This window comes from Ursus americanus, chromosome 8 (genome assembly GCF_024610735.1).
Source record: "Ursus americanus isolate L20-20 chromosome 8, mUrsAme1.1.p, whole genome shotgun sequence".
Taxonomy (NCBI): domain Eukaryota; kingdom Metazoa; phylum Chordata; class Mammalia; order Carnivora; family Ursidae; genus Ursus; species Ursus americanus.
Window position 1 is genome coordinate 43,065,348 of NC_142134.1, and position 13,749 is coordinate 43,079,096.

General features: G+C 46.0%; 1 protein-coding gene across 6 annotated transcripts in view; it reads left to right on the plus strand.

Annotated features, from left to right (window-relative positions):
• LNX1 (ligand of numb-protein X 1) overlaps positions 1-13,749 on the plus strand; it is a 198,890-nt gene that overhangs the window by 110,096 nt on the left and 75,045 nt on the right. The gene's annotated exons all lie outside the window — the stretch shown is intronic.

Consider the following 13,749-nt stretch of genomic DNA (forward strand, 5'->3'; position numbering starts at 1 on the left):
TGTTCCTCCTCCTAACCTTTCGGACGGGAAACATCGCAAGGGCTGGCTTATGTGCAAATTCCAGTCGCTGGGCAAGTGAGAAGGGTTCTAAATAGACTTCATAGAGTCCAGACTAGAAAAGCTCAGTGGGTCATAGATAGAGGTAAGCCCCCGAATGTGCGGTGATAACCAGGGTGTCTTTTATAATCAGCCAGACCAGCCAATTTGTATAGCACAGCAAATGCTCAATAAATTCTTGATAAACGGAAGAGAGAACAAATGACCTAGGTCCTTGGAGGCAGACGATTCCTTTTGAGAACCTGCATTTCAGGATGAGCTGGTCCCACCTTTTTGGAATGTAACCCCAGTCCTTCTCAGATAAGAAGGTTCAAAGGGGACGTATCTGGCTTAAGACTGACTGGTGAGCATCTCTGGGGTAATAATGGCATATGAAAGCTTTTCTAGGAAAATATACAAGGGCAGAGCTGCTGGGGATTGTGGCACGTCTCCTCCTCCTTTGATGGTGTCTCTGAAATCTGGGGCCAAAGCAGTCCTCCTCCGTACCCTCGCCCCCACCTGCTGTCCTTGTTGGTTGCCACGCTCTTTCCTAGGGCTGCTGTAGCAGTGACCATGTAGTTGGTAAGTTCAAACAACAAAAATCTCTTCCCTCATGGTTCTGGAGGCCAGGGTCTTGAAGTCAAGGTGTGGGCAGGGCCACACTCCCCAGGAAGGCTGTCAGGGAGAATCCTCCCTTGCCTCCATCAGTTCCTGGTGGCTCCAGGCGCATCTTGGCTCCTGGCCACCTTGCTCCAATCTCTGCTTTTGTCACCATATGACCTCTCACTTGTGTCCTTTCCAATTCTCTGTCTTTTCCTCTTCTTATAAGGACACTTGGCATTGGATTTAGGGCCCACCTACATCATCCAGGATGATCCTCTTGAGATCTTTAACTGCTTTACATCTTTTTCTCAATAAGGTCACATTCACAAGTTCCAGCTGGACATCTTTTTGGAGGGACCACCGCTCAACCCACTGCAGGTGCTCCTGAGGAGCCTTTCCACTAAGTTACCTTCAGTTTTACAGTCTAATTAAAGGAAGTCTCTTCACACTGGCTTATCAGTTTTCTACAAGTACATGAACCAAGGCAACTTTTGAGTAGGGGACACAAACAGGCCCTTCTTGCCAAAATGTGAAACAATCCAAGAAGCCTAATGCCAGGAAATTGCCAGGACGGCATTCCCAGACTAATTTGCCAGAACTCTCTGGAAGCTTCCAAGCACTGGGCGTGATTGATGAGAGAATTCCATGTAGCTGTCACCTGAGGCTACCAGTGTGATAATGAACTAATCAGCAAATTAATGACACATTTCAGGTACGGTGGCAGTGCTTTGAGCAGTAGAGGCAGTAAAAAATTTGGTACGGTACCCACCGTCAAGGAGCTGACAATCCAATTGAGAAGATGAAATTTATACACCTCAGAAATATTAACAATGAGCCAAGGCATAAGGGGGTACCTCTTTAAAAAGTAGGGTAGGCAGTAAGTTGAGAGGAGGTAGAGTTTGCCCATTTCCATGAAATTGGTCAGGGAATGTTTCTAGGGAAATTGGGGGTGTGAGCTGGATTTTGAAGTCATTAGGGAAGGATCAGGCAGAATCACGATGGGAAGAGAAAGCACTTCAGACAGGGTGAAGGGCACTCACAGAGGTTGCAAGGTGGCTGTGGTTGTCACCAAAGCTTTGAGAAATGACAATGGAGAGCAGTAAATGGAACTGCTGGGACCCTTCACCGTTCTTGGAAGCTAGGGCCATGGGATGGTGGCTGCGTGTTCCTGAGATGAAGAGACACTTCTCTCACTACCATAGGCCACTGGGATCTCGAAGGCAGGCAGAGCTGGGTGGAATCACTGGAAAGCACTGGGAAGCCACACTTCCTCCTGCCCCCCTCATCTGAGCTTTGGCGTCTTGGTTTTGGGTGGGTCTGACCTGTGTCTACCATACTTCAAGCTGCAGAGACCCTCCTGGATTTTCCTTCCTCTCTAAGGCAAAGGCTCCCTCGGTCTGAGTCCTGTTCCCTCAGAGCCAGCTGGAAAACTGGAATTAGTCCTGTAAACAGTGTCAGTTATAGCGTGTGGCCCTGGGGGGCCACAAACTCAAATGCCTACGGGAACAGGGCAGGAGATATTTCGGAATGTGAATCATTCAGGTGTAAGACAAAAGGAAGTGGTGAGGCCTCTGAATAACTGCAGTGTGTGTGTGTGTGTGTGTGTGCGTGTGTGTAATTCAAATGGTTTTAGACATAATTTAATATATATTGTATAAGTGTATGATACGTATTATACAATTATATAAGATATATAAGATATTATATGTATGTAAAATATCATATACATATATAATAGTATAATGTCTAAAAGCATTCAGATTCATTTTAAAACAAAACAAAAACACTTTGTCCAATCCAGCAGATCACTTCTGCCTGCCCAGTTTGGCCTTCAGACTCAACAGTTGATGACCCTGGGCAGCTCCATCTTTAAACATGTGTGTCCATGGTCACCTATTGCCTCGATGCAGAGGACAGTGAATTCCACAGAAGCAGCCTAAAACCAGAGCATTTGATGTGGAATCCCAGTCCATAGGTTAGAGGCAGGATATCTAGGACTGCTCTCAGGGCCTGCAAAGAGCACCCCATGACCATAAAGGGCCATGCTCTCTTCCCCCATGTGCCCTCACGCCCCACCCTTCCACAAACTCTCTGAATTTCCTACACCCCAAAGCAAATATAGGAAATGGATTCTCAGTCTCATAGACAAGAGCGTGGTTATGGCCTTCTCGTCCTTCGGGGCCGACTTGCCGCCCTACAACTGAGGAGACATACAGGTGAAGTCTTTAGAGCAGCATGCGTTCTGAGGACCACTCAGGGGAGAACTGAAGGCTAGGTTTGTATTTTTCAGTGCAGATATTTGGGCTCTAAAACCTGCTAAAACAAAAATATTCGGCAGGGGGCATGTTTTCAAGCTCCCCAGGTGATCCTCATGGGCCCACGGTCTTCATGCTTAACAAGCTCCCCAGGTGATCCTCATGGGCCCACGGTCTTCATGCTCAACAAGCTCCCCAGGTGATCCTTAGGAGCCCTGCGGTACGAGAGCTCTCAGCTCCAGCTCGCCCGTCAGCTCGCCCGGACTTGCCCCGAGGAGCACCAGCGCTCCCGGTCTGCTCTGTACCGTCAGCGGCTTTCCCGTCTGCCTCCTCTACCTGGTGAGTCCTGAGGGAGAGCCTGAGAGATGTTCATTTCGGCACCCCCAGCGTCTACATGTTTCACGCTTCGATTAAACTGAGCGACGTGAAGTTGGCTCCTATCTTGGCCGATTGCTGCATCTTGCAAGGTCGGATAAAGACGGTCCTAGTTTGGTTTCTGTGGAAGGGAGCGTTGATCTTGATTCTAATGATGCAAGCTAGCCTCATCTCTGGTGTTGCAGAAAACAATGGCCTTGGTCTGTGTGGCTTTGGTAATGTCTCTTTATGTACTTTGTTTTGCAAGAATGCCAGGGAAAAACCTTAGAGTCTGGTGAGATGCGTTTTATGGTACGCGCCCAACTCTCAAGAGTCACGTACAGAAAACTGCAGAGTTTGTCCTCTTTCCCCACCCTTACCGTTTCTAGCTCCTGTCACACTCCGGTACTTCTCACTTCCACGTCGCGCGCTGCCCGAGGCTGCGTTCACGCCCGTGGTGGAAGTGCGAGTGCACCCGAGTCCCACTTGTCAAAGTAGGCAACCGCCCTCTGTTTTAGAGCTGCAGGTAGCCGGAAGCCAGGGAGGCATGGTCACCGCAGGGTGGCCAGTCCCCCAAGCTGGTGCTGCTGTCATTAGTGTGACTTCTCGGGAAGTCAGGAAATGGTTGTCGTTACAGGCTGTGGCCAAATATTTTTGGTTTGTAAGTGGCATATCTGTGAACCGTGTTCGTGCCAGTATCTGGAGGGAGAAACTCCACTCTGACCCCTGTAGAAACAGCAGTTCCAAGCAGGGAAGGTTTATTCCCCCTGGAATTCCCTGCGTGGGGAAATTAAGATGAGTGACTCCGATTTCGTAACTTGAACCACTGAGGGCTGTGGACAGATGAGGCCCTCTGGAGAAGCTGCCAAGAGCAGCAGGAGTTCTATGGCAGCCTTGCGTGTGTCCTCCCTGGGAGGTGGGGTAGGGCCTAGGCTTCAGAGACACAGAACACCCACCGAGTGTCTTAGGTCCAAGGACTCCAACCACCCACCATCTCCCTACCAGAACTTTCTCCAGCCAACCTGCAAAACACACTTTCTGACAAACTGCACCATCTTCCTGAAGCAGAAACATTCGCTTTGGGGCTTGCAGGCCAAAGAGTATCTTAAATCACACCTAGCTGGGCATTCGGGGCACTCAAGTGAAGATTGCTTGCCTTCATCTTACGTGGCCGGTCACTGGGGCCTGGTCCAGCTTTTCGAGTTCCCTTGCCCCAGGTCAAGGCTCTGCAGCAGCCCTGGCCTTAGTAAGTTCTCTGCTCCCTGCGGACTTCAGCTAGACGTGGGCTGGGGGTGGGAGAGCACGCTCTTCAAAAGCTTCGTACCACGTGGAGCTCAGCATGAGGGCCGTCTAGGTGGTTTCAGTTGGGCTCTTTCTGGCATGAAGGAGGAGGGGAGGGAGCACAGTGGGATCCCCTCAGCTGCCATTTCCTCTGCACTTCACTGTGTTAACTACTCCCGACACTTTCCAAGTTTAAACCAACGGCGTGAGCTTTATGAATTTGCCAGTAAACACTTTCCAAGTTGGGTCTCCAAGAATTTGCTTCTTTCTCATCAAAACGGAAAAGAAAAAAATTGCTGACCTCTGGATTTTTCTTGTCCTATGTTTTGAGAATCTGAAGTCAAGTTTGGATTAGACCCGGAAGGAAGGAGGTAGAGTTTACAGAGGAAATGGGGTGAGGTGGAGAAATCCTTTTCCAACGGAGAGGAACAGGGTCCAGTCTGGGGGATCAGAGCCAGGGCCCATTCGGGTTCAGTGACTCTCTTTATGTCTTTCGAAGCATTGCCGTTTAGCACATGTTTAATAGAGCGTTTTTCCTTAAATCTACAAACGTGTGTATTTGGAAGGAAATTGAAGCCGCATGTTCCTGGTTCATTTATACTTAACTCATCAAAATGTTGCTTTGCAATCATTCTTTGATGTCCAAATTTCACAGGGATCCAACTTAACGGTCTTATTTTATTTTATTTTTTTTCCACTGAGAATCAGTAAGTTCTCTTTTGCCAGCAGTAAAGCAACTCCAGTCCCAAACCATTCGCTTTCTGGTGTACAGTGCAAACCCTGGGAGTGTCAAGATCCCACTCAAATGCTTGGCCGATTGTGTTTGCCTTTCTTTGGGTCACCTGACTCAGTCAGGTGCATGACCAACAGAGTGAGGATTTCTTTCACGGCAGGACTCCCTCACCGATTGCTCCATGTTTGCTTGACTTTATTTTCTTTTTAACTTCTTATAATGAAAACCTCAACGCAAAAGTAGAAAAGTATCCTAAATCCCCATGTACCCTATCCCCCACCTTAAATAACAATTCGTTGGTCTCTCGTTTCATCTAGATCTTTGCATTGTTTTGAAGCAAATCTCAAACACCATATTTGATTGGTAGACCTTTTAGTATTTATCTCTAAAGGGTAAGGAGTCTTAACCATAACACTAATATCACAGCAGAAACAATTAACTTTAATTCCTTAATATCAAATGTCCATTCAGCTCACATTTTCCCCGTTTGTCTATCCTACAGGTTGTTTGAATCAGCTAAATAAGGTCTACACTTTGCAATTAGTTGCCATATCTCTTAATTACACCCTCCCGTCCCCCTCTATCAATGCAATAAAGGAGTTATTTAGGTAATTTTGAGTAATATAGTTTTGGCAAACTCCAAATACTAGGCTAGTAGCTTGAAAAAGAGAAAAAGTAATTCTATTAATTTACTACCAAATTGAGGGAAATGTAAAGGCAAGATCTTCAAAACAATCTTATGAATTTAACTAGAATGAGTGGGTTTTTCTTTTTGGTTTTTTTTTTAGTTGGTTTTTTTGTTTTTGTTTTTTTTTTGGGGGGTTTTTTTGGTGTTTTTTTTTTTTTTGGTTTTTTTTTTTTTTGGTTTTTGTTTTTTTTTTTTTGCCATCCAGAGCTTCGCGGGGAACTTAGAGAATGCGGGAGTATCTTCTGAAGGTGATAGTCTTCCAACTCTTTGGTCACAGACTTGTATGAATAAGGAAATTGGTCCATATGTCTATCCAGTCTATAGCTATCTGCTTACACCTGTGTTACTATATTCTACCCACCAGAAACCTAGCATCTAGCACAAATACCGGTAAAAGATGAAGTCTGTGTAAGAGTTCTGTTACATCCTCCCCACATTCCTCATGGGTGTCTGCACTTAGGAGACCACCACAGAGTTACGGGCTCTCAGGACTCGTCTTGCATTAGAACACCACCCCTTCAAAGTAAACAGTAAATGTCCCATTGCCTGCCTGTGGGATTGGCCTTGGAAGGAATAGGGCAGGAAATGGCCCATTTTTGCAGGCCAACGAAAACTTGTGGGCCAAAGAACCAGACATCTTTTCTTAGTCACTTTTCCCTTTTTTTGGACCATCACTTCTTCATGTGGCTCATGTGGACCCTACTGTCCCAGCTTCCTCTACTCTCAACCATACCTGTTTTCATAAACCTCCCTCACCCCCACCCCACCACCAAGAGTGGGGCTGGAGAGGGACCAGGGTTGTGAAAACGGAAGGATTTAGAGTTGGAGGAGTCCTCTTTTTAAGATGCAATCATGAATTCATACTTGCTAGGTCCCCAAGTTCTTGGAAGGCTCCTGCATGCCTTGAGATGTAATCATCAGTCTTACGGTAACCCCCTCCTGTGTGAGCAATGACCTACAGTCTGTGTCCCCCCACCTGCCCCCCCCCCCCACTTTTTTATTTCCGTATAGAGCCAGCCCTGGGAATTCTGGTGCCGGCTTTTGTGTTTAACTCTTGCATATCCAGAGCTAAGAAGTGTTTTTCCCCAATTCCCCGTGGGCCAAGGAGGTACCTGTGGCCCTTTCTCCATCCTCTTCATTAGCATTTCTACCTAGAGTAAGAGAAGGAGAAGCCAGGGCCCCAAGACAATGACTAAGTCCCTTTGTCATCCTGAGGACCGTAATCAGATGGCCCACCACCGTGAAGGTTGGTGGTGAGAGAACTTGGTGACTAAAGGCACGTGCTCTGGAGTCAGACTGACTCAGGTTCCTATTTGGTCTCTGCCAGCTGGGCAACCTTGGGCAAGTTACTTAGCCTCTCTGAGCTTTTCTTCTCTATAAATGGGGATAACAACACCTACCTCATGGGTTGTGATAAGTACTGAAGGAGATTATGTAAAGCACGTAATACAGTTCCCAGTACCTGGCAAGCCCTTTAAGTATAGATTTTAATAATAGTAGTAGCTACGAAAACATACTTCATCAATTCTAAAATCGTTACTATCTCTGAGAGCAGGCTGTATCTTATCAATGACACTGTACGAGGTTAATGGGCAGGATTTTGCTTTCTTGATAATCTGTAAAATAATGGGACATCCTACAATAGATGGAAGTCTTTGTCGTGAAATTTGACCATAAAGCTCCATCCACAAGGAGCACAGATGGGCTGAAATCAAGAAAAGTGGATTGCTGGATCCGTACAGGCCCCCCCCCTTTTTTTTTCCTTCCCTCCCTCACTGAAGAGACTGGTAAGTGGCTGAGCTGAGAGAGGGTGTCCAGTGTCTCAAGGTGAAGCCGAATGAGCACGGAGCCATTGGTCGGTGGGCAAGGGCCACTCCTTCCATGTGGGTCCACTCCCATGGGTGGGTCCCTTACCACAGTCCCTTCTCTCCCCGGAGTCTCCCTCAGCCACTTAGCTCTCTTCCTTGTTACCTTGACACTGAAGCTCCTACTTCCTCTTTCCTGTCCCCCTTCCTCAATGTGAAGAGGAAGGCCCGATCCAGCATATTATTTGGCTGGTGGAGTCTGTGGCCCAGACCATCCTTTTGTTAGAGCCGGAGGAGGCCTTGGAGATGATCTGGTCCAATATTCCCATTTATATAGAAGAACCTGAGGCACAGTAATTTACCCGAATGACTCAGCCCTGTCAGTAACAAACTATGTGACCTCAAACACGTCATAACAGTTTTGGGGAAAAAATAATGGGTTCGTTATTTTAATCTAGCCTCAGGCAACCATAAAGCTGTAGCTAGTTATTAAAATTTTAAACTGCTTCGGGCAAAGCAATGGCCTAGATGTGCTGCAGTGATGGCCTCCATCACCTGTGAGGAATTGAGTGTCCTTGGAGGGGATCTGACCGGATGGATGCGCATGCTCAGAACGTTCTCTCAGGAATTCCTTGACCAATTTGCAAACTGGGGCCCTTTGACAGTAATAAGGCTTTACATTTGAACATGGCATCCAAGGGTTTCCTCAACGGATGGCAGCGGAGAGACAGGGCTGAACCCAACCATGAAGCAGTTATAAGCTTCAGCTTGTAGTAATTAAAAACAGAGCCTCTGAAGCCACTCCGATCTGAGTTCAAATGCTGGCGTGTCCCTTACGAGAGCTACGGAACCTCAGATTAACTCACCTCAGCTGGGCCACGAGTTCCCCATCCTTCAATCAGAGCTCTTAACGGTGGCACCTGCCTCACGGGGTCAGCATGGAATACACGCATGGGGCACTTAGTGGACGCCTGGAGTGTCCTATGTGCGCTGTAAGCATTAGCTGTGGTAATGGAAGATAAATGGCCTTACTTGAACCTCACGGCGAACGCAGCAAATCCCCATCCTCCTGATGAGAGCGCTAAGACTGCTTGAGGTTGGGGTAGCTCCCCTAGAGGAGCCAGCCAGCCTGGGACACAGGCGTCCTGATTCTCGGACCAGGGCTGTCCCCAGCCCCTCCTCCCCCCACTGCATCTGCCCTGTTGCTGTGAAGATGGCGTTACTGGGGGTGGGGGTCCCGTTGCCGCGGGTCTTCATAATTCCCTAGGCCCGGGTTGGGGGACTGCGATGGATTCCTAACCAGAAAAGTAAATTGCTTTATAGAAGAAATTTTTCTGGGCAAAATATTTGTGTAGTTTCTCTGGCCAGTTAAAATTACGCTGAAGGTGCAGCTTTCCAGCAGGTAGAATTACTTTTTCCACTGAAATAGGCGTAAGGGGCTCAGCATAAAACCTCTTTGGCCTCATGAGCTTCTCGATGAACGAAGAGGCTATCCGAGGGATTCTGCTGTGAATGCGTCTGCAAGAGCCCTTTTCTCCAAAATGCTGCATTTTTTTATAAAAAAAGAAAATAACATCTGGGCAGCCCTCAAAAGCAGAAGCCCGTTCCCCGATGACACAAACTCTGTGAGGATCTGAGGGGTCATCAGGGAAGTGCAGGCCGTGTAGCCTGGTGATCGTGAGCGTGGACTCCAGAGCCAGCCAGACGCTGGCTGTGTCGCTTGCTGCCTTAACGTCTCTGAGCGCGGCCTCGGGGTGTTTGTAAGGGCTCCATGGGCTCCTGCAGAGACAGCCCCCGCACCATGCCTGGCCATGAACATTAGCGACCAATGGTAGCTATTTTTGCTTCTCCCTTTGCTACTCTACAAGCCAACTTCCTTTCTCTGTTCCCTGCATACTTTTTCTCTTTAGAAAAGAGACCCATGTGGTATTAGGCAGTGGTGGTGGTGGTGTCCGGTTACTGGAGGCTCTTTCCGGAAGTCTCCCCCCTTTTGGCCGCCTCTGATTCTACTCAGGACAGCAGCCCAGCCTCATCAGAGAATTATAATTCCTTTTACATCACAAAAGAATGATTAAACACTTGAGAGATGCTGACTCTCCATAAAAAGCCCCCAAACGCTTATGACCTGCTTTAGAGAATTTAAAACCCCAAATGGCAGCTAAACAGGCGTGGTGTCTAGGGCTCAAAGATAGAACAGGGGAGGGTCAATGGGGCTAAGGAAAGAGTGCTTTAACTTAGGCATTGTTTCTTCAATGACAAAATAACCAGATAAGTTATTCTGTGAGAAAATGTGGTCAATTTGGTTTTTCTTTTACATCCCTCATCAGTTGCTTAGTATCATTAAGAAAGCTGTACTGTATGGTGACTAACATATAATAAAAAAAATAAATAAATAAAAAGAAAGCAACAGGGTGACCAGTTGACTTCTCAACTTTTCCATCGGTTTCTTTGTACGTATATCTATCTCGTCTTTCTCGGTGTGGTGGGTGGGCTTGGAATGAGACATGTGGACCCCAAAGGAGTTTAGTGGCTTGGTTCTCCTTCAGATTCTTCGTCTGCTATTTAACGAAGGCAGGGCGTTTCTATTCATAAAATCGGTACGATGCAGAAACAGATTGACTGCTTTGTCCAGTAGAAGTAAATCAATGTTCTGAAAAAAATCCAGCAAGACTTTTCCCACTTCTTAAAATTCTTCCCCAAGTGTTTTGTTTTATAAGTGATTTTTTTTTTCCAAACTAGGCAACCTACAAGTAGATGAATTAGCAAAAACAAAGTACTCTTTCCTGGAAAGTGCATAATTTAATATCAGGCATTTATCAAGTACCTATGAAACATCAGCCATGTTCTAAGGCTCTGAGAACCCTGCAGTACGTATGTTCCAATGAGAGGCCGGTAAACAACCATCTGGCATATCAGATGGAAATAAGTGTTATGAAGTAAGACAGCATCTCCTGACCCTGGTTTATTTATATAAGGCCTCTGAGAAAGTGGCGTTTGCGCAGAAAGGGACAGAGGGAAGGCTGTGAGGACGTCTGGTACGGGAGAACTTGACTGTGGAGTAAGGCTGACCTGTTTGCACACACTAGATCTGACACTGTCTTGCTCCACGTCTCCTTATGTGGCCTTAACCTCTCTCCTCTGTTGTGTCATCTGTAGAGTGTGAATGAGGATTCCTGCAGAATTTCCTCCAGAAAAGGAGCTGGTGCCTGGGCAGGCTGGCTGAAGGGGAGTTCCTGCTACTTCCTCTTTTGCCTTGGCTGGATTATTTCTGAAGGAGGTTGGGGGAGGATTTTCACCTGGTTAAACATCACTCTGGGTCACATGTTCCCAATGTAGTTCTAAACGAGTCTCTGCTACCAATGGCCTCCCTCTCCACACAATGCCCCCCGCCCTTGCTCCAGTGTGAATTCACGTTTAATTTTCCCATCCCTAAATTATTTTGCCTTCTGTATTTCTCCAGCTTGTTCATACCTGTTTTCGGTGGATTCTGTTTGCAGGTGTGTCTGTCTGACCCGGTTTTCTTCCTACCTCCTGTCTCAGGTCTTCTGTGGTACTCCCCCACCTGAGCGTCCTCCATAAATTTCATGACACCCTGTCCTGGGGTGTCATCAGGGTAGTGGTCAGGGTATTGATGTGTTGGCAGGGTAAGATCCCCCTCTGAAACACCTCTCCATGAGTGGGCTTAATACCTCTTTTGTTTGGGGTTTCCATCCATTTTCAAGCCTCCATTTTGAATCTTTGGACCGATAGAGAAAATCTTTCCCAAGACCCAGCACACATTTGGCTCAGTGCCCTCCTCCCCATACCTTATATTCTTGACTACCACAAGAGCAGTATTAAAGTCCTCAAGATAATCCCATGAACTTGTCTATGATACCTTAAATGCAGATCGCTCTTTGTTTATTCATGCCTGGTATCCTGAGCCTTCTAAATCTTGCTCCCCTAATACTTACTCCACAACCAACAACTGCATGTATCCTACGCTGATTTCTCACTACCTTTTCTCTTTTCTTTCTATATCACTATCACATGCTGTTGGTCTTTTTCCAATCTTCTGACATCCCCTTGTGTGCAAGGTAATTTTTCAGAAATAATTATTCATCTTTACTGCACCATTGTTCAGTAAGCATGTTAGTCAAATTCTCTTATCCCCTGAGGACGTGTGTCATCTGGAGCAGCTGATTTATGTATGTTTGTGTTTGCCAAATCCTCTTCTTCCTATTTTTTTTGTCCAAACTGATCCATGTGAGTTTGTAACTCTCAATTTCACTTATTTATGCTTCCATTTTTAAAGGAGTTTAGCATTTCATGTCTTAACGTTTTTATTTTGGTGTCGGCCTCTTTTAAAAACCAGTAGATCAGTGTTCTTTTAAGCTTCTTGGCCTGTTCTTTATGACTCAGGGTGAGCTTACAGATTCTCAAGCTATTGCTCAGTTCTTCTGTTTTAACTTGTGTATTTTTTTTTTCTCTGAGCTGAATTGATACAGTCCACTATCTGGGCATCTTATTCTTAAGTATTCAGAACTGTTTGGTGACCCTAAGTCTCTGACATGACTGAATGGGTGTCCACTTTTTCCATTTGATCTAGAGACTGGAATTAAAGAATTATGAACCATAAATTTCAGGGGGAAAAAGCCATGCACTATGTTGATCTGCTTTTTAGAAACCACCAAGTCTCTCAACTTCCCAAAGTGTAGAACTTTCCACTACATGAATAGTTTGGCACTAATTATTCCCTCTTTCCCCCCCGGGAAATAATTTTATTCAACCCAACCTATCTTTGTAAGATAACCTTGCCAAATCAACATGATTTTAGAGAGCATTCTTCTGAATTTACTCAGTGACTATCCGTATCCCAACTTGGGTTGATCCCTCCACCCACCCACTAGAGAATCCTGAAGTCACAGCACACATTCCTGCCATTTATTTTTAGAATATAATCCAACATCCTTACTTTACTAAAGACAAATGTTTGACCCCAATAATCAAGGACATGTAAGTCTGCAACCACTCTCTGCCAGTGATTACTCCAACAGAAAGCTCTGTTTATCATGCAATAACCCTTACTCTTAACAAGCTTTACAAGCAGTAACCCTTATTCTTAACAAACTTTACAAGCTGGTGTGCCACTTGACTTTGAAGTAGGTATTGAAATACATTCAAGCGAAGCCCCATTGTCATGTGGATCTGTTAGCAAGAACAGTGTATTTGCTGCGCCGACTTTATTCAAATGGCATTAGATTTGGAATTGATTAATAACCTGAGCAAAAATAACTGGAGCATCTGAAAACTAAATTTCTAGTCTTCACCACACGACCAAGCGGACCTTTGTCATGGATGCCCCACGCAAGGATGGCAGAAATTAAATACAATTTGCAGGCGTTGCAAAAAGGGAGCAGCTTGCAGTGGGGGCCTACCCCCGCAGCTTCCAGGACCCTTTTGTTGCTGTTTTCTGAAAGCCTACTTTTAATCTTAAAACCTGCAGTCAGCGGTTTTTTTGATAGCATCAGTTTAGGTAACAGCAGCCCTGGTATGTGGTGACTTACGTATACATTTACTCTAAAGAGCTCAGAGCAGAAATTAAACCAGCTGGAAAGGAATTGTTTCCCGTAAGTGAAAGAATGTTTGTGTGACTCCTATCCTACAAGAAGATAATTTCAAAAGTTCTCAAATATTAAGAGCCATTGGAAAAGAAGGGACTAGGGATGCCAGGGTGGCTCAGCTGGTTAAGTGTCTGCCTTCAGCTCAGGTCATGATCCTAAGGTCCTGGACTCGAGCCCCACATCAGGCTCCTTGCTCAGCAAGGAGCCTGTTTCTCCCTCTGCCCCTCCTGCTGCTTGTGTGTACGCATGCTCTCTCTCTCTCTCTCATTTAAAAAAAAAAAAGGGGGACTAGAAAACATTCAAGGATTTTTGTCAACCCAGACTACTCAGTAAGTAAATACCTGTATACTCTACCACTGTCCCCAGAGAAGAAAGTAACTCCCCTACTTGT